This window comes from Pezoporus wallicus, unplaced genomic scaffold (genome assembly GCF_028554395.1).
Source record: "Pezoporus wallicus isolate ANWC-B61680 ecotype Strahan unplaced genomic scaffold, APGP_CSIRO_Pwel_v1 contig_7545, whole genome shotgun sequence".
NCBI lineage: Eukaryota > Metazoa > Chordata > Aves > Psittaciformes > Psittacidae > Pezoporus > Pezoporus wallicus.
The window spans coordinates 668,006-693,355 of NW_026642398.1; positions in this window are offsets into that span (position 1 = coordinate 668,006).

The window sequence follows — 25,350 nt, forward strand, 5'->3', positions numbered from 1 at the left end:
GCTTCCAGAACGTCGCTTGATTAACTTCCTGATCTGTAAAACTACAGCTTACCTCTGGGTCTGCCTAAGAAGCTTTTCATCCAAACACAGCCCCACTGCAAGTTCTCTTAGGTTTGCCAGGGTCAAAAATGCATGAAATTCCCTCCTGAATCCTGAGAATCACTTTATCCTGTTCTGATTCACTCAGTCAACTTTATTGCATTAAAGATCCTTCTGCTCTCCACTGCTTGCTGCAGTGAACAAAGGGGGTAAGTAGCTAAGCAAAATGAATACGTAGTTGTTTCACAGGGTTATAATGGAAACTTCAAAGCAATGTGATCAGATATGTTCCAATATTCCTCAAAACCACCACTGCCATAACCATGATGAGTGAACACATTGGAATTTGAGGTTAAATTGTGTAACTAATCCTGCATTTATTGACATGAACAAGGATAAATGAGGTGCTACTTTCTCTCACAGATACACAATCAGTTTTTGAAGGGCTGCAGCCCCCTTATCACCAGTTTTTAAGTCATAAATTACATCGGAGATTAGACTTTTCACTTTGGCTATACTCCTAGGCACCTTGATTCTTTGTGTAGATAATAAAAGAAAACATTCTTATTTTAAAATGGCCTGCTATTGTATGAAAACCAGAAACAGTCTAGGGTTTTGGCACTGGGACACACTTTGGTACATTTCTAAGTTTGTGGCCGTCTATTAAATCTTGATAGATTTGGGTTGTACATTAGGAAAGAAAGAGAGAAAGCCCTTTACTAGGAGGATAGTGCAGTACTGGAAGAGATCATCCAGAGAGGTGGTGATATCTCACCCATGGACGATTTTAGGATTTGGTGGAGCAAAGCAATAGTTGATCTGATCTACTGATGGACACATTGATGCAGTATGCAGGAGGCTGGACTGAAGGCCTCTAGAGGTCCATTCCAAGCAACAAATCTACCATCATAGGATTCCTTTGGCTTGGGATTTGTGTAAGCAAATTGGCAGCATCCAATCACAAATGAGTGGGGCAGAAAATAGACACAAAGGTTCTAAGAACATACTTAAAAGGGCCCAATAATTCTCCATGATGATAGAAATACGTTTTGATTGGAGATAGCTGCCTTTACAGAATGATGAATTTACGAGAGTAGTTCCCAGATCTCCCAGCCTGTTTGGTAGAAGATCAGTTGATCTTTTCCATTTTATTCCAATATTGTGTGTGCTGATCTGAAGGACAGATTTTTGGAGTATTTTGGACATACTCAGTTTAGATGGATACAAAATACAGCTTAGAAATTTTCCTCTAAATGCTGTCGAATCTGCCAAAAATATCTTAGAATACTATCAGATAAGGATGCTACATCAAAGATGTGAATATCTAAAAAACCTACAGCAAATGGAGTTTTTCTCTCTCCACGTTTCTGTGTTATTGCTATTAGTATTACTAGACCATTAGGGAAATGTAGTTAGGGATGCTTTCTGAATATTGTTTTCTTCCTGAACTGTCATCGTGGCACATTATACAAAAATAAGACCTGACAATAAATAAGGAAGCTGCTTTGGGCAGGTTTTCATGGATCCTTCCCCAAAATATGGGACAACCCTAGCAGCCACATGAAATACCCAAGTCCGCTAAGAGAGGCTGAAATTGCATCACAGGATAGCAAAAATATTTGGGATAGCCTTTGGGAGCCTTTGAAAGTAGCAGATAAGATGCTACTTCCTCTTACTTTCAGAGAATGCAGAGGACAGCAGCCTGAATAGGCTTGATAAATGATAGTCAGAATGTCAGGCTGGGGTAATGAACTTCACAGGAATGAGGCAAAATGTTATTTCTCAAGCCTATTAGCAGAGCATTTGCAAGAAAAGGCAAATTAATAATTGGGATTTAATAAACTAAATCAGTGTGAATAGGTCTAATCTCTTTTACTGACTCCTGCTCTGGGGTAGGAGAAGCTGTGAAACCAGAGGAGGGATGTATCCAAAAGCAACCAAGAAGTGCAAGCACTGGGGACAAAATACGTGCTGAGCTCAAAAACCTCATGTTACAGCCCAAGGCAAAATCATATGTGTAGCACGTAGGATGAGCATCATGAAAGAAGCCTACACTGCTGCTGCTTGCTCTGTATCTGGTTTTAGATAGAGAAATTCAATTTCCACACTTGTCAATCTAGTGTTGTTCATCAGCTTTGAACCACAAACACATAAATGCAGTGTAATCGTTTTCTGAACAACTTTGCTACATGTAAACCTGTCAGAAGGAGCTTTGATATCTCTGATTTTTAAGCACAGTTTACATTTTTTTAATGCCATAAATAAATACAACAGAACTGACTGCCGAAACTGTAATTAAGAGAGAAGCTTCAATAAGACTTGATAAAAAGAATGAATATACAAGATGCACGGAAATGTCTGTCATGTCTATAGTAGCTAGGTTCTTCCAAAAATAAAACAGAAGATAACGACAGTGTAATTCTCAATTGCTAGCACATATATTACACTTCTGAGATGAGATGTCCTTCTTAGATGGTTTGTCTGAGTACACAATATATCCTCAAAGGGAATAGGAGTTTCTTTCAACTGTCCCCAGCCTGCTCTGTGTGTATATGAAAGAAGGTGGAAAAAAGTGTACAGTAAAAATTATGCCCACATTCAACTTGCAGCAAAAGAGGTATCAGGTTTTAGAGAGTGAAGTACAGTTGCACTTAACACAGGTCAATTGCAGCAATAGTTGTCAGAAAAGACTCATGGCAACCTCATCTCACCTTGGGGTGACTGGCTGAGTTTCATGCCTTTTGAGCCCTGGCTTCTACACTCTTGTGGTTATAGTCAGTGGGCTAAAGCTTCTAATTGTTGAAACAAAGAGAGGAATTTTTACATTCTAGCTGCTTTTCTTTTTTTGTTATAATTCCAATGAAAGGCCAATCATAATTAAGCACTTTTATTCAAATGGGAACTACCGTTAATGAGAGCTGAACAGTTTCTACTCTCAATAAATCTGCAGCCATCCCTAAAATCCTACTCTGATATATAGCTTCAGTTAGCAATTGCAGAAACGTCAAACTTTATACTGAGGAGTTGCTCTGAACTCTTTCCATCTGGCCAAAATGCCAGACTTCTTGGTAGATGTGCTCCCAACCTGTGACAGAGACGGTTTTAGGAACATCTTTTTTCCCAGCCAAGATGTTCATAGGTGACCTGATAGGAGTAATATTATTGATCTACATATAACACATACTAAAAGGTACTGAACCCATTCACATGGACATGAGTCATGTGTGGCCCGTGGTGACTTCAAGTTCAATCATGCAAGTCCCCATGTTCCTCTAGATCTTAAGGACTGGAAACTGTTTCAGCCTAAATGATCAATGTTTGTTCAGTTTCTCAATGGAAAGCAAATGATATGCCAGGATACGCGGAGAAATCCCTTGCACAGTTTGCAAATTGCAGTTGAGTTTGCCAGGTTTCATAATCTTTCTGGAAGTTGATCCTGGATTATATATATGATGGAAACTCGTGTAGCACTGGCCTGGTGTCCCTGATGGTGTTTGTACTTTGAAAGTAGTAAGAGGTATTTATTTCAAGCAGTTTGTGGCAGAGTAATGAGAGGCTAGAGAGCACGGAATTCAATTATGGTGAAGTGTGTTATGTATGTGTGTTTTCATGATTCGTATTGATTCATGCGCATGACAGATTAGTTATAAATTTAGTAATATATTGGCTTGTAAATGAAATATATTGGATTGCAGCAGCATATTAAGCGGTGCATTGAATTCCTAGGGCCACTATGGCATTTTATTTGTGGGTGTAAAGAATCTCTGCTATTGTGTGTGTGTGTGTGGTATAATTGTTTTACAATGTTGATACCTGCGTCATCTATGGAAATACATTGACATCACAATATGTCAGGTCACTGAGTGCCCTTGCCATCACGGAAGTGAAAGGATGAATCTGTCTCTCAGAAAGTGAAGCCAATGGTCACATCTAGCCCATGGTCACATCTAGCATAGCCTTGTCAACCTCACAAGGAAGACATCTAATGGTGCATAGGTTGACATATCAAGTTCCCGTCAGGTCTAAATCTGGATCATGTTCTTTTTAGATAACATGAAAGCCACCACCACAAAACCAAGAAAAAACTAAAACCAACCAACCAACCAACCAAAGCCCTAAACTCCCCCAAATTTTCTAGTGTAGTCACTGAATGTAGTACTTACACATGGACATCTGTCTGAAGAGAAAATGCAAAGGAACAAATTCTAGTAAGAAATGAGTAGGAAGGGTGGAATTTTGACGGTGCAAATGTGGAAAAAATATTATTACTTTCTTTTAACAGAAATCACTCATATGGGCTATAGATAGATTTAGACAATTTGTGTCTTTGCCTTTATGTTTTTCATTGGCAAAAGTACAGAGGCAAATGCTAAAAAGTTTGCTTCTTCAGGAGTGGGAAGTGGAAAGAAGATTTATTTCACCTTGTTATTTATACTACTTCTTATAGTTGAAAAAGTATTTCAATAATCTTTATAGAGCTCAATTATACCATAACCAATTGATATGAGTGATTTCAGTACTCTTTAATATGCTGTTTAAAATCTCCAGTGTAAAATATTCTTAATGCATGGCATAAAATATATAGCAATCTCTTTTAATGTAACTAAGTTCTGGCTTTATTTTGTAGCTAAAATGCAGAAAGTATGAAGATTGAGTTTGCATTAGTCTATAGAGATCTTTACCTCACTTCAGCTGAAGTTTTTTCAGTATTTCCACTTTTAATTTCGAAACAATCCTATTTACTTATGTTTAAGGGAACAATTATTCCTTCTGTTCATGGGTTTTGGCTAATTTGGTGTGTGAAATTCTGTGCTTTGTACTATAGTAGAGGTTAGGTATGTTAATCAAAGTACTCCCTTTTAGCTTTAGCTTCCGAGGATCAGGTGTTCAGTTAACTGACAACACAGCTACAGTAGTGTGCAAGTGGCAATTACAAATCTGTTTTCCTTATGAGATATCATTGACCTGGACATTTACCACCTCTAAAATATTCTGTGGGACTCAAGTCTTGACATGAGTATTTACCTACCTGATACCCTTGGGCATCTCATCTTTTAGACGAGCTTCTGTGGAAGAACAACAGTGGAGGCAACACTTGTGCAGGAATACATGTCTTGCACTAACCAGATGTGGGGTCCAAAAGTTGTATCCAAATATGCAGTGATGAACACCCTACAATACTGGTTTTCATGTACCAGTTGGGAAACAGTAGTAGTGTAAGGTGAGGGAGTGTAATTGTTCTTCTATGGAGGAAATACTGATCTAGTCTCAAGAGATGAAGCTTCCAAAAATAATGGGCAAGTGTTCAAAAACTTACAAGGTAATTACAAGGTAGGGTGTAAAGATGTTCAAGTAAAATAGCATGTCCATACTGAGCCAAATAGTGCCTTGAAGGGAGTTAGCTTCCAAAATTAGTTCAAAACCACAAGGCTGCTTAAAGGCTTATGATTAGCCATGACATGATTATCCACCTTCTGGTCCTCTTGGAGTCTCACTGCCCTGGTCCTTTCTGTACCACGGTCTGAGGTGCTGCCTGCCCTTTACATTGGTTTCCTCTCTGTGTAGATCTCCACCAGACACTGTGCATACCAAGTCTCTAAGGATAAAAAAAATCTTTGACTTTTGTGGTAATTCATGCCTCCTGTCTTCAGTACTGCCACTTCTTTGAACTTTCATCTACCTGCGTTGTGAACCTGCGGTTATACACCCTGTGACCCAGACAACCAGTCAACCTGTGGCAGTACCACAAGCTGATGACAGCCTCTACGGTTGTGTGTATCCCTCCTGAGTCATATATACAAAGGGATGTAATAGTCATAATTAAATAGCAGTCTGTAGCAGTGGTGTGTGAATTGCCTAGCAGGGTTAAGTATGCTTAACAGTCCAATGCTTTCTGAAAATAAGATTTCTTCATACTAACAATATTCTCACAGACAAGCAGGAGGAAGATGGACAGCCTGATGTTTTGCAGCAAATTAAAAGCCAAGTAGTCTTTAGAGTAGGAATATTCATCTACATAAACATGGTAAAATGAAATGTTGTTAGTACTATTACTTTGCCTGAGACTAATAGCCAATATACTACACATTTTATATGAGTAATAAGATATTCCCAAAGATTTTCCTGCCAGGCCACCAGGACCAGGTATGAAAAAAATAGGAAAAGCCACAGGGCAGGAGGATGAATAGAATATTGGCAAGATGAATATCTTTTCTTCAATGAATTCAATTAAATATCCATGCTGAATTTTTAACTATTGGCTTTTCTTTCTGAACGAGGAGCGAATGTCACCGTATCTTCCATTCACTCTTGCCTTGCCCTGCTGATCTGCCTGCTTGGCAGATGGTCAATGTGCCCCATACCATGTGATCTTCCAGCTGACAACTCTTCTCTTTTCACTTATGTTTTTCAGAGTTCATTAAAGAATTGTCTGACATTTTTCCATTATAAAAGTACCTGTCCCATCATAGAGTCCTAGATACAGAGCCATACAGTAAGCAACAGGATACTGAATGCTTTTGCGGGTGAAGGTGGACAATTTCCTTATACTGGTAAATTTATACTTTATAAATTCCTGATTTATTACATTCTTTTCCCAGAACTTAAATAACAACAGCATTTATAAAAAGGCTGAAAGAATTCAAAATTTATCATTTCTATAATGCACTCCCAAAGACAAACTTATGATTTTCTGTTATTTTGGGGGTTTTTCCTCTGTATTTCTATGATAAGTAATCTCTAAGTTCTTGCTTACCTGCAGTATTCAATTCCCCATATTCTCTTTGAAAACATGGACTAGTGGGAACTAGATTTCGTACCCTAAATACAAACGAATCTGGTAGATGCAAGATAGCAGTGAATTTTGACACGTTGTGGTCATTGAGTGTTTGTTAGTGTGAAAGGGTTGCTGTATCCTTGTGATATTACTTCTAAATGTTTCAGAGTAGGAACTGAGAGGTGTCATAAGTTAAAAGCAGCATAATAGCCTGTGACACACGCTACAAAATATAAGCCAGTATCAGTATGTTTTCCTCAAGTGAATTCCTCACAGCGTTTGTGAAGGGAAGAGATAATTCTCAGAGTAAAAAGCTGTTTTATCTCTCCATCACCATTTGCCAAAGTGAAGTGAAGTGCATGTTTTAGTTGGAGAGTTACTTTGGTACTCGGTGGAGAAGCAACATTTCAATTTACCTCAAAACCTGCAGCAGGGACTTCCATTGATTGTCTCTCCTACATCTCTTATGTCTGGTAGGAATGAAGAAGATTATTATTATGGAAGTAGGCACCCTGATGTAATAATGTTCTGTGAAAGCACAGCTGAGGAGTCATGTATTGCAAATGGCTGTAATCTCAGCTTGCATCTTTCTAGACCTGTTTTTTGGGAACTGCTCCCTACAAGTTCTCGTTGGACCACATATTCTTTATCTGTGTGATAGAAGGAAACTCCAGTGGGTGAAGTAATCTCAGCACCTTCATCTGGTTCCCTATCCCTATCCCTTTCCTTTTACTTAATCCTGGCAAACCTGGTGCCCCACAGCCCAAACATTCAATGAGAATCAAAAACTAAAAGCGATATGCATTTTAAAATAGCAATGTCAAGGACAGCAGGGATTTCTGCTGTCTAATTGAGCTGAGAAGTAGATATCTGTCTCTCTAGACTGCCCTTATAGATGATGGGGAGAACTGGACTTGTCTAGGAAGTGATGCATCCCCTAATTCAGACTCTTGTTTGGTTCTGGAGATAGTGTCCTGCATAGGTGCATTTCTCTCTCATCATTAACAAGACAGGAAGACAAAATAATTAACACAAAATAACCATCTGAGTTTTATGCTGTTAAATTTAGCTAAAATTCTCATGACCAACCATGCACTCATTCACTAACATCCCCAAAAACTAAGCGTCAAATAAATTAGGCTAAGAGGAATCTGACAGGTTTTCTGTTATTTTCTGCTCCATCAAAGGTTAACCTGTTAGGAATCAAAACCAAAACCAAAAGCTAAGACCAAAAAAACCTGAAAACTAGAACCACCCCACAAAAATAAAGGTGGTTGGACTATTAAAATAGTTTAATTACATTGCAAAAAAAACCTTTTTTTGGTGATTTTTTTTTGTTCTAAATAAACTGGTGAAGTGCAGAACATTCATAATGACAGTAAAAGTGGCTTTGCTTTCTGACTTTTTCTGTAGAATTCTTTTCTACATCTCTGTTTGCGGTCCTTCTTGACATAAAGAATGGATCCAAAGGGATACATTTACTCTAGGCAAGTGAAAGAAATCCGAGATCATCTTTGAAAAGATACAAAGATGTTAGTGCAGTTGACATACTGTAAGTGTACTATCATTGGAGGCTCAGGGTCATCGTGCAGAACCTCATTTGCTCTGAATCAGTAGAGAGGTATTCATGAATAAGGGTCTCCTAAATTGCTTGTGAAGAACAGCAAGACTGAACACAATGCTGTGTCAGAAAGTAAACTCGAATATGAGCAGAGCCTTGGGCGACGTGGTCTAGCATGAGGCATCCCTGCCCATGGAAGCGGGTTGGAACTGGATGATCTTAAGGTCCTTTCCAACCCTAACTACTCTGACATTCTATGTTTCTGTTAGCAGATCTGTAGTTAGGTGTTACTACTACAGCAAAAGCACCATTGCTGCACATTGTAGTTCGTGCAGTAGTGTTTTGCATGACTACTACTACCTGGAAGTTTCAAAGAAACTCAAAGGAATGCTTTCTTGTAAAAGAAGAATGAAGACTTTGCAATTTTCTCTTAATTAATTCACTCCGAGTCAGCGTGATTCATTTCACTTCCCTTTCCACTGTATATTAGCACCCTTCTGATTCCGTCACTACTCATGGTAAGTATGGTGAGATGCTGTGTTGGAAGTTAATATCAGCTTGCATTGCATGTTGTCTCATGTAAAGCATATTCTTAGCAATTTTCAACCGTAATGGAGCTGAACTAAATAATGATTTGTTAACTCAGTTTGTTTACTATGACTCAAGAATTTACATAAGATAACCCATTTAGGGGTTAAGGTGCATGTGCTAATTGTTTTTCTGAGCAATAAGTTTTTCAATCACCTTCTCAATTATCCATGTAGATCAACTCTATTGTCTTTGAAAGTTATTGACTTTGCTTTTCATTCTTCTATCATCTCATACTAATATCAGTATACATAGGAGAGATGATTAAATCAGCAAAGGGGATAAACTCTGCATACTCTACAAACAAAGATACAAAATCCAGGGGGACTTACTCAGTTGTACTATGCACTTAATCATATCATAAGATACAATAATAGGGATATTATCCAGCTTTGTTTGCATTTTTTTCCCCATTGTGGACAGTTGTTACCCATAAGTACCAAACTATGGTAACTAATACACTGTTTTTATACCCATATCTTGGAAATTATAAGTAATGGTTCATAAGTGGCAATAATGTGAAAGCAGTCAAGCCACTGGACCACATTACCAGATAAAGAAGCCAAACTATTTCTCATCAAATCAGTTCTACTTTTCTTTTACATCATGAGCTACAAAAGTGTTGTTGAAAGAAATGAGTAGGAAAACCTTCCAATATTTTCTTTGCTAGGCTCTGTTTGAATGGATTTGTAGATGGCAATTAAGGCTTAAACTACTTTGTCCGTTACCTGCTTATCATCTTGCTTGGATACCACACAGAAGGAATATATTGTTTAATCAATCTGCCTCCTCTTTTCAGGCATAATTTTTCATTAGACTGTGAGCTATGAGTGTAGGAATATTGTGTTAGTGTTGATACAAAAGGACTCAAAGTGCAGACAAGGCTCTTTGGACTATATTACAATAACACATGTTGGTAAGAACATTGATTAAAATAAGAGCTAAAAATAACTGCATCCCATTCTGCTGAGAGCAATTTAAAGTAGATGAGACTATTCCCAAGTTTTATTTGCTATAATCTGTTAATCATGTGCAAAGCCCTGTTATGCTAGTTTTGTTATCTTTTGGAGAGGTAGTCACTCAGAACTTCTGAGAAACAGAATGCTACCTTTAAATGGTTGAACCTGAAATTCAGGCTCATAGAAAGACTCTTAGGTCTTACAGTTTTGGCCTAAATGTCTTTTTCAACACCAAAAAAAGTCAGGAAGTCAGCTAAATATCTAGGACATTAAATGAAGAAACACAGTTTCAATGGCAGAGATTCCACAGGGAGTCGGGTCTAGTAAGGTCCTTAAAATACTGGCCAGAGTTAAACTATCAACAGTATAATGGCTTTATACAAATATTTTGAGTTGCAAGTTTCATCTACATGAGGCAGTAGAGTTAAATTCATGCGTCACTGGTGAAGGACTTTTTCATTTTGAATTGGTAGAAAAGTAAATCACTAAGTAATAATAATAATAATAATGGGCTATTCAGCCATCAACACTTTTTTCATCAGCTTCACATATAATCTCATCTAATCTTTCTAGAATCAGAGAATCATACTGATTCTCTTTCTGACAGCAAGGAAATTCTACGAGCATAAATGCTTTTATAAAAAGCAATGGACATTTGTCTGCTAGATTCTCTTTTAAAGGCAATCTATGGGTGGGCAGCACTATAGTTCAAGGAACTGCGTATTGTCCTTTTACTCCTACAGAGACAGCAGAGTAACAGGTCTTTAGAACTACCCAGCTCTTATGAATTGTCCCAATCCAATAATATTTTGTTGATCCAGCTGACCCAGGTTACTGCGGAGGCAGAGTTGTGCTGCTGCTGCAAGCTCTTTTTTTTGTTGCAGTGATTAATTTTTTCAGCATTGTCACTTATGGCCTGAGATAGAAGTTAACCTTTAAGAAGGTTTGGGGTTTGCTCTTCTCCCTTTGATGACACAACAAAATTTGTCATCATAGGAAGCTGGTTCACCTAACCCAGGAAAGACAATCACTCTTTTTTTAGAATTAATTTGGCTGTAAGCAGGACTTTTCTCATGCTTCATTCTCATTGTATGTGATTTCAATCAGTTAAAATAATTACAAGATGTTCTGCACGATACTTTGCTTGCTCTTTTGTTTAGAGACATGGCTGAAGCTGAACCTATCGATTGATGGCAATTTCTTTTAAACATAGAATCATAGAATAGCTCGGATTGGAAAGGACCTTAAGATCATCCAGTTCCAACCCCCCTGCCGTGGGCAGGGACACCTCACACTAAATCGTGTCACCTATGGCCTTCTCCAACCTGGTCTTGAACACTGCCAGGGATGGAGCATTCACAACCTCCCTGGGCAACCCATTCCAGTGCCTCACCACCCTAACAGGAAAGAATTTCCTCCTTATATCCAATCTATATATTTCTTTTTTTTTTTTTTAATACAAAAAAATCCTGTCCTGCAAGGAATGTGTAGGGCAATGTCTTCTGAATCTGTCATAGCACAAAGCATTGCAAGTCAATGGTTTCATATGTATTTCTTTGGCTGACACTAGTTTAAGCACCTTCCAAATCTGATCACATGTTCCTACATCTGTTTTATCAACAGTTTGTGCATTCAGCTCCTATAGCATATCATAAACTAATCCAGAATAAAACAATATACAAAAACTATACTTCTTCATCTTAAACACTCCTTTAATTCACTTCACCAAATGGCTGCCCATAGAGCTGTTCCAGCACAATGCTTGCAGTTGTTGGAACAACCAGCTGAAAACTTGTGGGACACAGAAGAGGGACTGGAAGGGAATTGTTTAAGTTAGCTTCAGCAGCAGAACCACTGAATGTGCAAGCATGGAAATAGTTTCATTTTACTCTGAATATGAGCTTCTTTATATGGAAAATATATGCAAATCGACCAGATGTACTGAGAGGGGAAAACACAGAAGCTCTGATTTAGCAAAGTACTTAAGCACACTCTTAAAGTTAATCATGTGCTTAAGTCTATTCACTGAAACACTTGACACATGTGTATGCTTTTGCTGAGTTAATGTAATAAAGCAGAGACCATAATGATAGTCCTAGGATAAACAGACAGGCTGAGTTGTTAAAAGCAAAGCATGTGTGAGCTCCCGTTTCCTGTATCCCATCCTAAAATAGGTTTCTAACACAGAGATGCATCTCATGCTGCAGGCACTTCTCCCTTTCCATTGTGTAGTGAGGAAACTCAGCAGTTAGTTTAGACTAGACAGCACATATTCACATGGCCCAGATTTAATGGTCTGGTTTGTGCATCACAGATTGAGAACTGTCTTGCTTTCAAGCAGTAACCCACCCTCCTGGCCAGGGGTCTGGAAGTTTTCTGGGAGAAGCATGCAAAAAGAGTGTTGCCTGATAACAAACTATGAGCTAACACCCCTAAGCAGATGCTCAGTGCTATGGAATGTCCCTCCCAGTATTAGGTCCTTATCAAAAAGTAATAAGGAACTGCTTACTGCTTACTACCTGCTAATCAAAACCATCAAGGCCAGGTTGGACAGAGTCTTCGGTGAAACCGTCTAGTGTGAGGTGTCCCTGCCCATGACAGGGGGGTTGGAACTGAATGGTATTAAGGTCCTTTCCAACCGAAACCATTCCATGATTCTATGATTCTATGTTCAGGTTGTTTTCAGGCTACAGCCATTGTTCCTAGGATGAACCTAAACCCCTGAACTCAAGGAAGCAGTGGAGGTGCTCTGGCTGTTGCAGCTAAATTCTTTCTAGCCTTTTTTTATCATAATGACTATATCTGCACTGATTATTACAGAGAAACTGCTCACATATGGGTTCTTACACTTCAGCATTTAAATCTTGAACTGAATACTGCCCTGAGGGAGGTAAATTGCTCAAGATACTCCTGTAGAATTGTACACAGAAAGCTCATTTGGTGTATACCATATGATGCCATATGGGATAGAATATCCCTGGGGTCAGTTGGGGTCAACTGTGCCAGTTGTGTCCCCTCCCAACTCCTTGTGCACCCCCAGCCTCTTCCCTGGCAATATGAGAAGCTGAAAAGCCCTTGACTTGGTGTTAGCACTGCTCAGTGGAACAGGAATTATCAACATTACTCTCATCCTAAAACCAAAACACAGCACTATACTAGCTAGTAGGAAGAAATTTAATTTTCCCAGCCAAAACCAGGGCAATACTGGGCAAGGTGGATGCTTGTTCTGACCAACTCTGGCTTTTCTGTCATCCTTATGTTCTGTTGTTCTAATAGAAAGACATCTTGTACGAAGTCAGTGACCAAGGATAGGGTTTGAGTCTTCTGTATGTCATTCTTTCATCAGAATTTCAACTGTTTTCTCACTACCTGCAGCAATCCTTCACTTTCCCTCCCTCGTTTGTTGCTTCATGCAGGAGTTTACTCACTTGGCATTTTTCCAGTTTTTACCTATTTTTCATGGCTCTTATCACCTGAAGCATATTGTAGACTTGAAAACTCCTGCAAAGACATTAATAGAGATTCTGGGATGTGAGCCAACTATCATTTCTAGCTTAAAGGCCGCTTAATGTGCTTTCAATTTATTAATTTGGTTGGGTTTTTTGTGTTGCTTCCCCCCCCCCCCCCCCTTATTTTCAACTACAGCACTGCTTTTTCCAGGACTTAATATCCCACCTGCTGTGTAATGAAGGTATTGTACTCATTTGTACCTCATTACACAATGCAATTCATACACCAATTAAATCCTCACATTCATTTTACTAGAGTGAGTAAAGAAGCATGTGCTTACCATCAGATGAAAAGGAATATATCTACTTCTACAGTCCAAAGAAAAGCCAATAGGAGGGATCAAAATACTCATCAGAAGACATTTAGATAAGAATGGGCTGAGTGAACATACAATTGTGTTAATATTTTCTTTTTGGAGAACAGGCAAGCAGGGAAGGACAACTTTTGGAGAACAGTTCATGGACTGAATTGGATCAACTGGCCTTTACTATTCCTGTTAAACATTACATTCAGAGAATCATAGAACAGTTAGGGTTGGAAAGGACCTTAAGATTATCTATCTCCAACCCCCCTGCCATGGGCAGGGACACCTCACACTAAACCATGTCACCCAAGGCTCTGTCCAGCCTGGCTTTGAACACTGCCAGGGATGGAGCATTTACCACCTTTTTGGGCAACCTGTTTCAGTGCTGCAGAAGCACTTACAATGTATGTACAAGCTGCATAGAATGATTGTAGGTATTCAGTTAACAAATTAATATGTAAGCTGGTTAAAAATGGAGGTGAAAATGCCAAAAATGGATTTTGTTTTTGTAAATAGTAACTAGATCTCCATAAGGTGTTGCCTGGCAAAAGTTCTGTTGTAACCAGTATAAGTTTGAACTATGGAGCAAATGTGTGGGGGTTTGATTTGCCACTTGTGCTCAAGTTACACAATATCCCCAAAATATTTTCTGTCATTACAATTCCATTCACTTTTAACTGGACATGATAAAGTGCAGGACAACATTAAATCAGATCCCTTTTATTCACTCCCTTACTCATCAGTCTATTTATACTCTTCTCACACAAACAAAAGGAACCTTCAACTTACAAAGCACCAAAAAAAAGTTTATTCTTGCAAAGTCCATCCCCCCATAAATTTTACACTGTTGTGACTCTATTGACTGAAGGGGAGTTAGTACTGACTTAAAGAGTGATCAGAAACAGGCTTTTTTTTTAACACAGCTGCTTTACAAGGCAATCTTACAGAACTGATATCTTCACTGGCCACAAGATGTGTATGATGAATAATAATGTGGGCAACTGAGATATTTTTCTTGGTACAGGCATATATGGATGCAACTACATTGACTTTCCTAACATATATTTTACAGACCAAGCTTTACCATGTCTACAGAATTGTAATTACCCATTAATGTCTTGTGCATGGAGTAGCTGTGAGCTAGTATCTGAAATCTGGATGGGTCTTGTAACTTCTTAGGATGGAGGAAAAAGCTTTAATGAGAAATTGGTATGACTGTAAAATATACTAAATTAGGATTTCCAGGAGTTAGAATCTTCAGTGTACATCCATGAAAATCACCCTAGGTTCCTGTCATAGATAATTGAGAGCTCATTTGTGTAGTCAATGACTTGAGGATATGATTCACCTCCTTAAATAGGCACCTACATTTGGTTCAATATAAACCCTGGCTAGCTCTTAGTTGACTATAGTAAGAGCCTGAAGAAGAAGCTGTGATGCAGAAACCTCATTGGAGATACCTGTAGTTAGGTGAGGTGAATTCATTGTTCTTATAAGTCTTCTTTTTGAGGATACAAACCTGACACTACCAATGTGTGCATGTTTAGCTCAGATTTGGGGTGCAGGGATGACTAAAGAGACATAAGGAAAGTAATTATTACAGAATATTAGTGCTGTTCAACACATGAAGTGTGGCATTTCAGCTTTTATTTCTTCCGTATTCCACCCATCCAGGACATGCTGCTTCTGTTTGAAGACTTCTGTGTCTTTCTTCACCTCAAACTCTACTGTAGCCTATATGGACCCAAGAGGGCAGAATTGGTTTATAGCAGTTGCTCAGTCACTTGTGCTTTTGGCATGTCTTCAGCATGATTTCTTGAGCAACCATACCCCCTTTTCTCACGTTCCATTAGTGTAGGATCTGCTTGGCCATTTGCGTGCTCTACATTTAAAAACTTTTACCTTAAGTCTTTATACAACCACAACAATAATGTCTCTCTGAAAATCCAGCTGAACTTATCATACCACGGACTAGGGTGTGAAAGTGATCCTGGTGAAAATGTACCTTACCAATGTTCCTTTTAAAAATATCTAAGCCTCTCAATCAATGGAATACAAATAACAGGTTTATACACCTTTAATATGTTGGAGATCTTACATCATGATCATTCAACAAACTTTCCACACTTCAGGGTATTTTTTTAGAGAAAAATCAATATCTCTTCATCAATGCTGGCTTGATACTGTAGAAGAATAGGGAAGGCAGGTGGGTTTATGGATGACTAAAAGTTAGGTGGTATTAAAGAATAATATCCTACAGAGTCTGTTTGACATTTAACATCAGATTCTTCTTAAAATTACTCTAAAGTAAGCTATGGAAGAGGAAAGATTTTTCTGATCAACAGCTGAATTTTATATTTAGAATGGCAACCCAACAGGCAATTATTGACACGGAAGAATTGCCATGTAAATTATATGGGAAAAGACTATGGCATTGTGGAAAAGCAAATTTCTTTGCTTCATGCTCCAGGTCACCCTGTGTAGAACTGCTGAATAAGACAGCAAAAACTGATGAAATCCCAAAACATAGCTTAGTCTGACATGGACTGCACAAGAAAAAAGATACCAAGCACAGGACTTTGATAATACTCTGCCAGCATGAAAACAAGCAAGAATGGTTTGGGTCATACTTCTCCTATTTTCTGGCTTGAAAATTCACATCAATTTTTCAAAGTCCTATCAGTATGTAGACATGAAATGCCAAGAAAGTTTCCTTTTGACTCCAGATTATCATTAAATACCTCAATGCCTCTGCTATCTATGTGTTAGAGGAGGGCAGTTTTCTTCTACTCCTTTCCTTCTCTAGCTTGCTTGAAGATTATTTCTTCTATTAATTCATTCATGCAGCTCCTAGCACAGCTTGCTGTCTGGGGACTCTAAATTGTTGGTATTGCAGTAGCACCAATAACCTCAATTTACTTGGATGACCGCTGAATCAAACTCTAGTTGCAATTACACCTATGTGCATACGCCATGAAAGAGGACTTTATTTCCTTGTAGATGAAAGGCTCCTCTATATGTGAAATATTATTATGACTTCAAACCACAATCCTTAATTTAGATATCTGAAGTTATTGCAGCAACAAGATACATTTGTCATCTGCTATGGATATTACTTTAAAAATTTATGCTTTGCTGGTTTAAATATGCAGACAAAACACTAAAGGCTTTTTGTTCAAACGTTAAGATTGGGGTATTGCCCTGAAATTCCTAAGTAATAATTAATTTTATGATTCTGGCAGTTAAGCTTCATGGACCAAGTGTTGAGGGAGGCAGAGGAGATGTAGAACTTGGCTGTTCATTAATATTTTGTGGGCTTCTGTCTTTTTTGCCAGTACATTCAGGCACATGTCAGACTTACAGTTTCACTGGGACCTGATCTGCTTTCAAGTGATATGGATTGCCACATTAAGGGGACAGAGGAGATCAGTGACAAATCTACTGGATCTTTAAGGGGGAAGGTTTGATTCTCTCTTGTTTTGTGTGGTTACTATTACTTGTGTGATCTGGATCTTGGTTTGTTTTGTGGTGGGGTTCTTCTTAACACTGTAGTCATGACTTCTCTCCTTAAGGAAGAAAGTGGGTTGGGTTGGCAGACTGGAGGACACTGTGGTGAAGGAGGGACAACACTTAATACCTCTCTATTTTGTAAGAAAAAAACTGAATCTGCTTAGATTTCAATATGCATGAATTTTTCAATCAATCATAGAATAACAGGTTTCAAAGGGACCTCAAGGATCATCTAGTCCAACCTTTCTTGGCAAAAAAAGACAGTCTAGACAAAATGTCCCAGCACCCTGCCCAGCCAAATCTTTAAAGTGTCCAGCGTTGGGGAGCCCACCATTTCCCTGGGGATATTATTCCAGTGGCTGATTGTTCTTGTTGTAAAAAATTTTCCTCTTGTGTCCAATCAGAATCTCCCTGGGAATAATTTCTACCCATTACCCCTTTTCTTTTTCATATGATTCCTTATAAAAAGGGAGTCTCCATCTTCTTTGTAGCCACCCTTTAAATACTGGAGCACGGTGATAAGGTCTTTCCTGAACCTTCTTTTCTCAAGGCTGAACAAACTCAGCTCTTTCAGCATTTTACATGAGCAATGCATTCAATGCAGGGGAAGCAAAGACACCAGCGAGGGCTTTTTTGAGATAAATCTAACTGTTCTACCTTACTGCTGACATATGATGGTATAACAGAGTTAGACAACCAGTGGCTCAGCAGCTTAACAGAAGAGAGAGATGCTGCTCCCCACTCATAGCCCATGTAGGTTTCTTTAAATTCACAAGATTACGAGATGAACTTTCAAATCCTCCACGCTTTTGGCTAATGCACCAACAGAATGCAGCCCATCCAATAGAAAACCAGTCATAATTTCTAAAACACAAATGTTTTGACCTATGTATATTTTCAAAATGTTTCAGGATTACAAAATGTGTGCAGTGATAAAATAAGTTTAAAAAGTAGTGAAAATATGTTGAAATAAAATAAAATAAGATAAAATTTTATCTTTAAGCCTGGAGAAGAGAAGGCTGCTTGGAGACCTCAAAGCAGCCTTCCAGTATCTGAAGGGGGCCTATAAGGATGATGAGGAGGGACTCTTCATTAGGGACTGTAGTGACAGGACAAGGGGTGATGGGTTAAAACTTAAACAAAAGAAGTTTGGATTGAATATAAGGAAGAAGTTCTTTTCTGTAAGAGTAATGAGGCACTGGAATGGGTTGCCCAGGGAAGTTGTGAATGCTCCATCCCTGACGGTGTTCAAGGCCAGGTTGGAGAGAGCCTTGAGTGACATGGTCTAGTGTGAGGTGTCCCTGCCCATGGCAGGGAGGTTGGAACTGGATGATCTTAAGGTCCTTTCCAATCCAAACCATTCTGTGATTCTATGATTCTATGAATATAACATAAGACAAAATAAAATAAAACCAATTTTTTCTATTATATTCCTTTGACATGGGTATTAGAAAAAATTCTGATGACTTGGTAGTCATTTCACTCATCTAATTTAAGCACTGGTACAGTATCTGCAAGTTATCTATTTCATATTTTCATTTTGGACTTTTTCAATTGCTTATGTTTCCTTATTTCTTTTTAAATGCAATATCAATGTCTTTAAAATGTCAGATAAGAATTTAAATGAGAAAGTGGGTTTTAAAAGATTGTAATTTTGGCAAGCTTTCAACCTGCTTTATAATTAAAGCTTTAGTGAAAAGTTGTTACAGCACTTCTTTGCATCTAGAGAACTCCAGAACTCTTCAATCACAGCAAAGAAACCACCTCATCTGGCATCTGTAAATCGCAACTATTGTAGAAACCAAAGTTTTGTCATTGTTTACAGGAATAACAGCCATATTTTCATGTGATTGGAAACAATTATAGATCCCATCGTGAAAGATGAGACTGTAAACCAATATAGAAGACAATTTGGGGTTTCGTAGCATCTTTCGTATTCAAAGTATGTCAAAGGAGTGTATAAAGCAGCAGAGGGGTGAAAAAGATCCCTGTAACACGGAAAGAGAGCAGGTGTCCGTATATTGCTTAGCACTGGGCATTGAGAATTTATTTTTAGTGAAGGAGGGTGCCACAATGGTGAAGATTTTATAACCCAAGTTGATAGATGGGATGAACCAACGATGGTCACCATAAGAAATTATAAACAGATTGTTAGATGGATCTAACCAAGAGGATGAGAGAGCTATAAGACCCCACTTGGAATACTGTGTACAGTTCTGGTGTCCTCAACATAAGCAGGACATGGAGCTGTTGGAGCAAGTCCAGACGAGGCCACAAGGATGATCAGGGGCTTGAGCAGCTCCCACATGAAGACAGGCTGAGAACACTGGGGCTGTTCAGCCTGGAGAAGAGAAGCTGCGTGGAGACCTCAGAGCAGCTTCCAGTGTCTGAAGGGGGCTACAAGAATGCTGGAGGACTCTCCATCAGGGACTGTAGTGGTAGGACAAGGTGTGATGGATTCAAAGTGAAACAGGGGAAGGTCAAGTTAGATTTAAGGAAGAAGTTCTTCCCTGTGAGGGTGTTGAGGCACTGGCACAGATTGCCCAAAGAAGTTGTGAATGCTCCATCCCTGGCAGTGTTCAAGGCCAGGTTGGATGGAGTCTAGGGTGCCATGGTCTAGTGTGAGGTGTCCCTGCCCATGGCAGGGGGTCGGAACTGGATGATTTTAAGATCCTTTCCACCCCAAGCCATTCTATGGTTCTATGATTCTATATACAGCCATGTAGACAGACAGAAGGGGTTAGAGAGCTGGCAGATACACAGGGAAGTGTATAGATATAGAATGATAGACAAAGTGTACGTTCTTTCTGTTAAATATTCATTGCCTTTTTCCAGAAAGAGTTCACACATCCTCAGACAACCCAGAGACGAGCACAATGAGAGACTTCTGAGAAGAAAATAAAAAGAACAAGTACGAACGGCAGTGCACAGCTTTTGCACTCACTCAGTTTACACTACATTTGAGCTGGTAAGTGATCAGTCAGACGTTCTCATTTCCAAAACAACAGAGGAAGCAACATATATCTTCAGTACTATACATAACAGAACAGAGAGCAAGTCTAGTAGAAACCGCAAGTGTTGACTAGCCCTACTTCCTGCTACAAAGCAGAATAAGCCCTGCTGCATCCTTTTGTAACCAAATGTCTGCCAAACTACTTCCTTAGGAACAACCAGCCATGAAATCCATTCCTAATCTCTGTGAAATCTTCTTCTATGCACCTTCACTTTCCCCAAGAGACTTTATTATTTCCTTAGGGCTTGCTGAAACTTAGCTAACTGAGAATGTCTATTTAGTTACTGAAGTACAGGCATTAATCACCATTTGAGATACCCTGAGGTGGCCAAGATATTCACATGGGCTGGCAGGTATGACCCAGAAGACACAGAGGACTCACAAGGGTGGAGGACAGGCAAAACACCATAGGATATCTCAATTGGCATGAGGGGGGCCAAATGTCTCTGCAAGTGTCACTGAGCTCTAATGTCTAACCTAAATCTCCCTTGTTTGAGCTGCCCTGTCCTATCTATGGCTCATATTTGCTGCAACTGCTGGCCGCTCTGAAGACTGGAAGTACTGCTCCAGATGAACAATGCCCATGGCTTCCATTATAGTCACTGAAGATCTAGCTTAGATGGTTGAGGGAGCCTAAATAGCTTTCAGCCGATCAGAGTAAGGACCCACTTTAGACTGACATGACATGCTCTCCATGGTCCCTCAACTGTGCCTAGCTGTGCTTTGAATAGACCAGAAACAAGCAACAAGTGACCACCAAGACAGCTATGCATAACATCTAAGAGAGTGATCTATTGACAATCACACTATGAACGTATTTGAACCAGTTGTGCACCTACATCACAGAAGTTCTGTTTAGGTCATATTCCCCCCAAAAAGGTACCATAAGAAATAGTGTCAGGTGCCTTCCTAAAACTAATACAGATGGCATCTATTGCTTTTCCATACCTGCAAGGCTTTTACATTGTTATAGTATGATTTTAGAAGGTATGGCACAATTTTGTCTTGACAAATCTGTTTTGGCTGCAACTCATTCTTTTGTTCTCTTCTAAGTGCTAAGTTATGGATAGTACAATTGATTATTTAGTCCTGTATAGTTCCAGAACTGAAGTTAAACTGCCTGGTCTGGAGCTCCTTGGGATTTCTCTTCTCTCTGACTTTTAAATAGAAATATTCAGATTTTCTTCTGCCAGTTATCTAGGAAATCATTTGCATTTCATAAACCCTCAAAAATACCCACTAAGAAATCTGCAGTTATTTCAGATTTCAGCCTAAGTACCCTGTCATGAAATTCATGAGACTCAAAAGATTTTAAAGATATGTTTTCTAACTATGATAACTTCTGTGGGTTTTTTCCATGCTTGCTCTCAAATTTAATTGCATTAACATATATTCTTTTCTGATCTACACTTTACATTTACTGTAAAATTTATCTCATTATATTACCCATTCTGTGTTGTCCTACTTCTACCTTACATGGTTGCGGTCTACAGATGTTTGCAAGCAGTTCCTAGGTGCAACCCTAAAAAGCTACATTCATTCTGGTCATATTACTGGAAAACCAGAAAGGCAGTGTGGGTCTGACTCTTTTTCTGCATAAGCTCTCTATAACTTCTACAGCATTCTTACTACTGCCCAGGTCAGCTATGTGAAAATAAAACCTGAAGCATTGAAGCAGTCTTCCACTTGAGTGCTGGGACATCATAAATCACAGATCATAGAATCATAGAATGATTTGGGTTGGGAATGACCTTAAAGCTCATCCAGTTCCAACCCCCTGCCATGGGCAGGGACACCTCACGCTAGAGCAGGTTGCTCCAAGGCCCGTCCAACCGGGCCTTGAACACTGCCAGGGATGGGGCAGCCACAGCTTCTCTGGGCACCCTGTGCCACCACCTCACCACCCTCAGAGTAAAGAATTTCCTCTACTACCTACCTAATTTTCCCATCCTTCAATTTAAGCCATTTCCCCTTGTCCAGTCCCTCCAAACCCTTGTAAAAAGTCCCTCTCCAGCTTTCCTATAGGTGCCTGTAGGTACTGGAAGGCTGACATAAGGTCTCCCAAGCCTTCTCCAGGCTAAACAACTCTCTTAGCCTTTCGGCATAGTAGAAGATTAGTTAGGGGTTAGGCCTATAGGGATGCTGGAGAGGGACTCTTCATTAGAGACTGTAGTGATAGGACAAGGGGTAACGGGTTAAAACTTAAACAGGGGAAGTTTAGATTGGATATAAGGAGGAAATTCTTTCCTGTTAGGGTGGTGAGGCACTGGAATGGGTTGCCCAGGGAGGTTGTGAATGCTCCATCCCTGGCAGTGTTCAAGACCAGGTTGGACGAGGCCTTGGGTGATATGATTTAGTTTAAGGTGTCCCTGCCCATGGCAGGGGGGTTGGAACTAGATGATCTTAAGGCCGTTTCCAACCCTAACTATTCTATGATTCTATGATTCTAAGATGTAGGATCCAACTTCTTATTCATGCTAAGAAAGAGCAATCCAATGCACCAGGGAAGTACAAATTCCTTATCTGTAAAACAGAGGCAAGGCACAATATATATATATCAAGTGAACCTGTCAAAGTCACACGCAAGAAACATGTTGCCAGTGGTGCAAGGATGGACTTGATCTCAAGTACTCCTGAGAGAATGTGTCTGATATATCAGTTCCCCAACTACCACTTCCACTATTTCTACAGGTTCAAATTGCTGTAGCTAGGATGCAGTGAAGGAAGAAATAATGATATAATCTTTCAGTGTGCATCGTATATCTGGGATTAAGCTGGATTTCAATTGGAAGAACCTCTCCAGCTAAACCACAGCCTTCAAACTTGCTCAGAAGTGTACTAATGACCAGGCTGAAATTTGCTTACAAAAAGATTCAGTGATAGTGTGGAAAGTACATCTGTAATCTTCCACTGCCATGGGTACCGGGTTTGTAATTAGTTGCTGAATATAACTGCAATCTTGCAAGTGGAAGCCAGGCATGTAAAATGTACAAGTATCCAGCCTTGTCTGACAAAGCATCATTAATAAGATGCATAATCCCTGCCTCAGGAATGTAGTTTGAGCACATGTGAGTCGTATTGTGAGCAGTGGGTTATTAATCAAGAGGGTTTGGCAGAGAAGGTAAGTATAGGAGTATAGATTTGTGCACATAAGGATTGTCCTATATTAATAAAACTTTAATTTTTAATTAAATTCTCCCTGCCAGTTCAATTTCTTTTTTTCCTCTCCTCTCACTTGATTCCTGCCGTTTCAGAAAAATCCCATCTTATTTCAAATCATCAAAAATGATGATAACCAGTGGAAAAAGTATTTTCCCTTCCCAGATTTAGAGGTTTTTGGAGGAAAGCTAGCAATAATCTGCCAAAACAAAGTGCAAGTGAGGAGCTGTGTGCATTTGCTAGGAGCACACACAGAGACTGTCTTGTGTTGGACTCCAGGAAGACCTTTAAACAAAAGAACTAGGGGGACAATGAACAGAATAAAACAATTATGATGCCAAAGGATGAATTTTCAAAGATCCTTCTGGGAATTTGTTGCTGAGTTTCCATTAAAGTTAAATACTGTGCTGATGCAAACCCTGTCTTAGGATCACTTAGCTTAAGGAGAACGAATCAGTGGGTTATACAAAAACCAGAGAAGGGCAATATTTTCCCATAAAACAGAGGGAAAAGAGCCATTTGAAGAAACAAGTATGAATGAAGTACAGGGATCTATGGGAATAACTTCTCAGGTGAGAATAATTTAGTGTTACATTTGTGGCAGTTATACGCATGAAGTGAAACAATAAAGAAAGCAAAAAAAGCATTTTACCATTTATAAAACCAAGGATATATTACAATATCAATTGTAATTGATGATTACTGCTACAATAGTAATATCATCAGCTAGCATAAATCAGTATAGACCCGTTCAAGTTAAATTGATAACTATTTGCCTTCCCTTAACAAAACAGTTTTCACATTCACTCTGATCATCCTTTTCAGGAGGCAATGACACTGGCTTGCCATGGAGTGCAGTATTCTGAGAAATCTACATTTGCAAGTTCTGTGGGTGGTGGTGTGGTTCATAAGCAGTTTGTGATGAAGAAAAATCCCTACTACCTTTATCAATAGACTTCTTGGTAGAACACAGCAGAGAATCTGACTACATAGAATCATAGAACCATACAATACTTAGGGTTGGAAAGGACCTTAAACTCATTAAATTCCACCCCCCTGCCATGGGCAGGGACACCTCATACTAGACTATGTCACCCAAGGCTCTGTCCAACCTGGCCTTGAACACTGCCAGGGATGGAGCATTCACCACTTCTTTGAGGAACTTGTTCCAGTGCCTCACCACTCTCACAGTAAAGAACTTCTTCCTTATCTCTAACCTGAACTTCCTCTGTTTCAGCTTGAACCCATCACCCCTTTTCCTATCACTGCAGTTCCTGATGAAGAGTCCCTCTCTGCCATCCTTGTAGGCCCTCTTCAGATACAAAAAAGAAAAAAAAGAGCAGCATAAAAAATAGGAATGCAAACATATATATAAGCTTACAGAATGTGTTTGCTATTGTTTAGAGTGACAAGCTAAAGCACGAATCAGCATATGTAGTTTGGGCATTTCCTTTAACAATTCTGCAAATCCTGAAATAATTGACACAGCTGTGCCATTTTCCCTGGTTTTCATATCCAGTGATTTCTTAGCTGCCTTGGAGCACTGAATACCATTTCAAAAGCCCTCTCCATCTTTGTGCTACTATTGTAAGCCCATCAAAATGGATCAATGCTTTGGATGAAGCCTTGGCCCAACTGAAATCAGTCGGCACCTTTCCATTGACTTCTGCAGGGTCAGAATTTCATCTTCAGCATTCATCTTCCCCTCTCTTAGAGGAAAACTATTTTTAAAGCCTCCCTGCCATGCTTTGTGCCTATTTATAAAGCAAAGATGTCAAAGTGTGCCTCTTCACTCCTTTCAGACGTGTAACCATGGGGTTATTTTGCCTGGCAAAGGTCTTCTCAGTCAGGACACTCAAGGCAGTGGTTTCATTAGTAAGGGTGAACCAGCAATCAAGAGGTCAGCACCCAGTGGGTTTTGAAAGCCCTCAA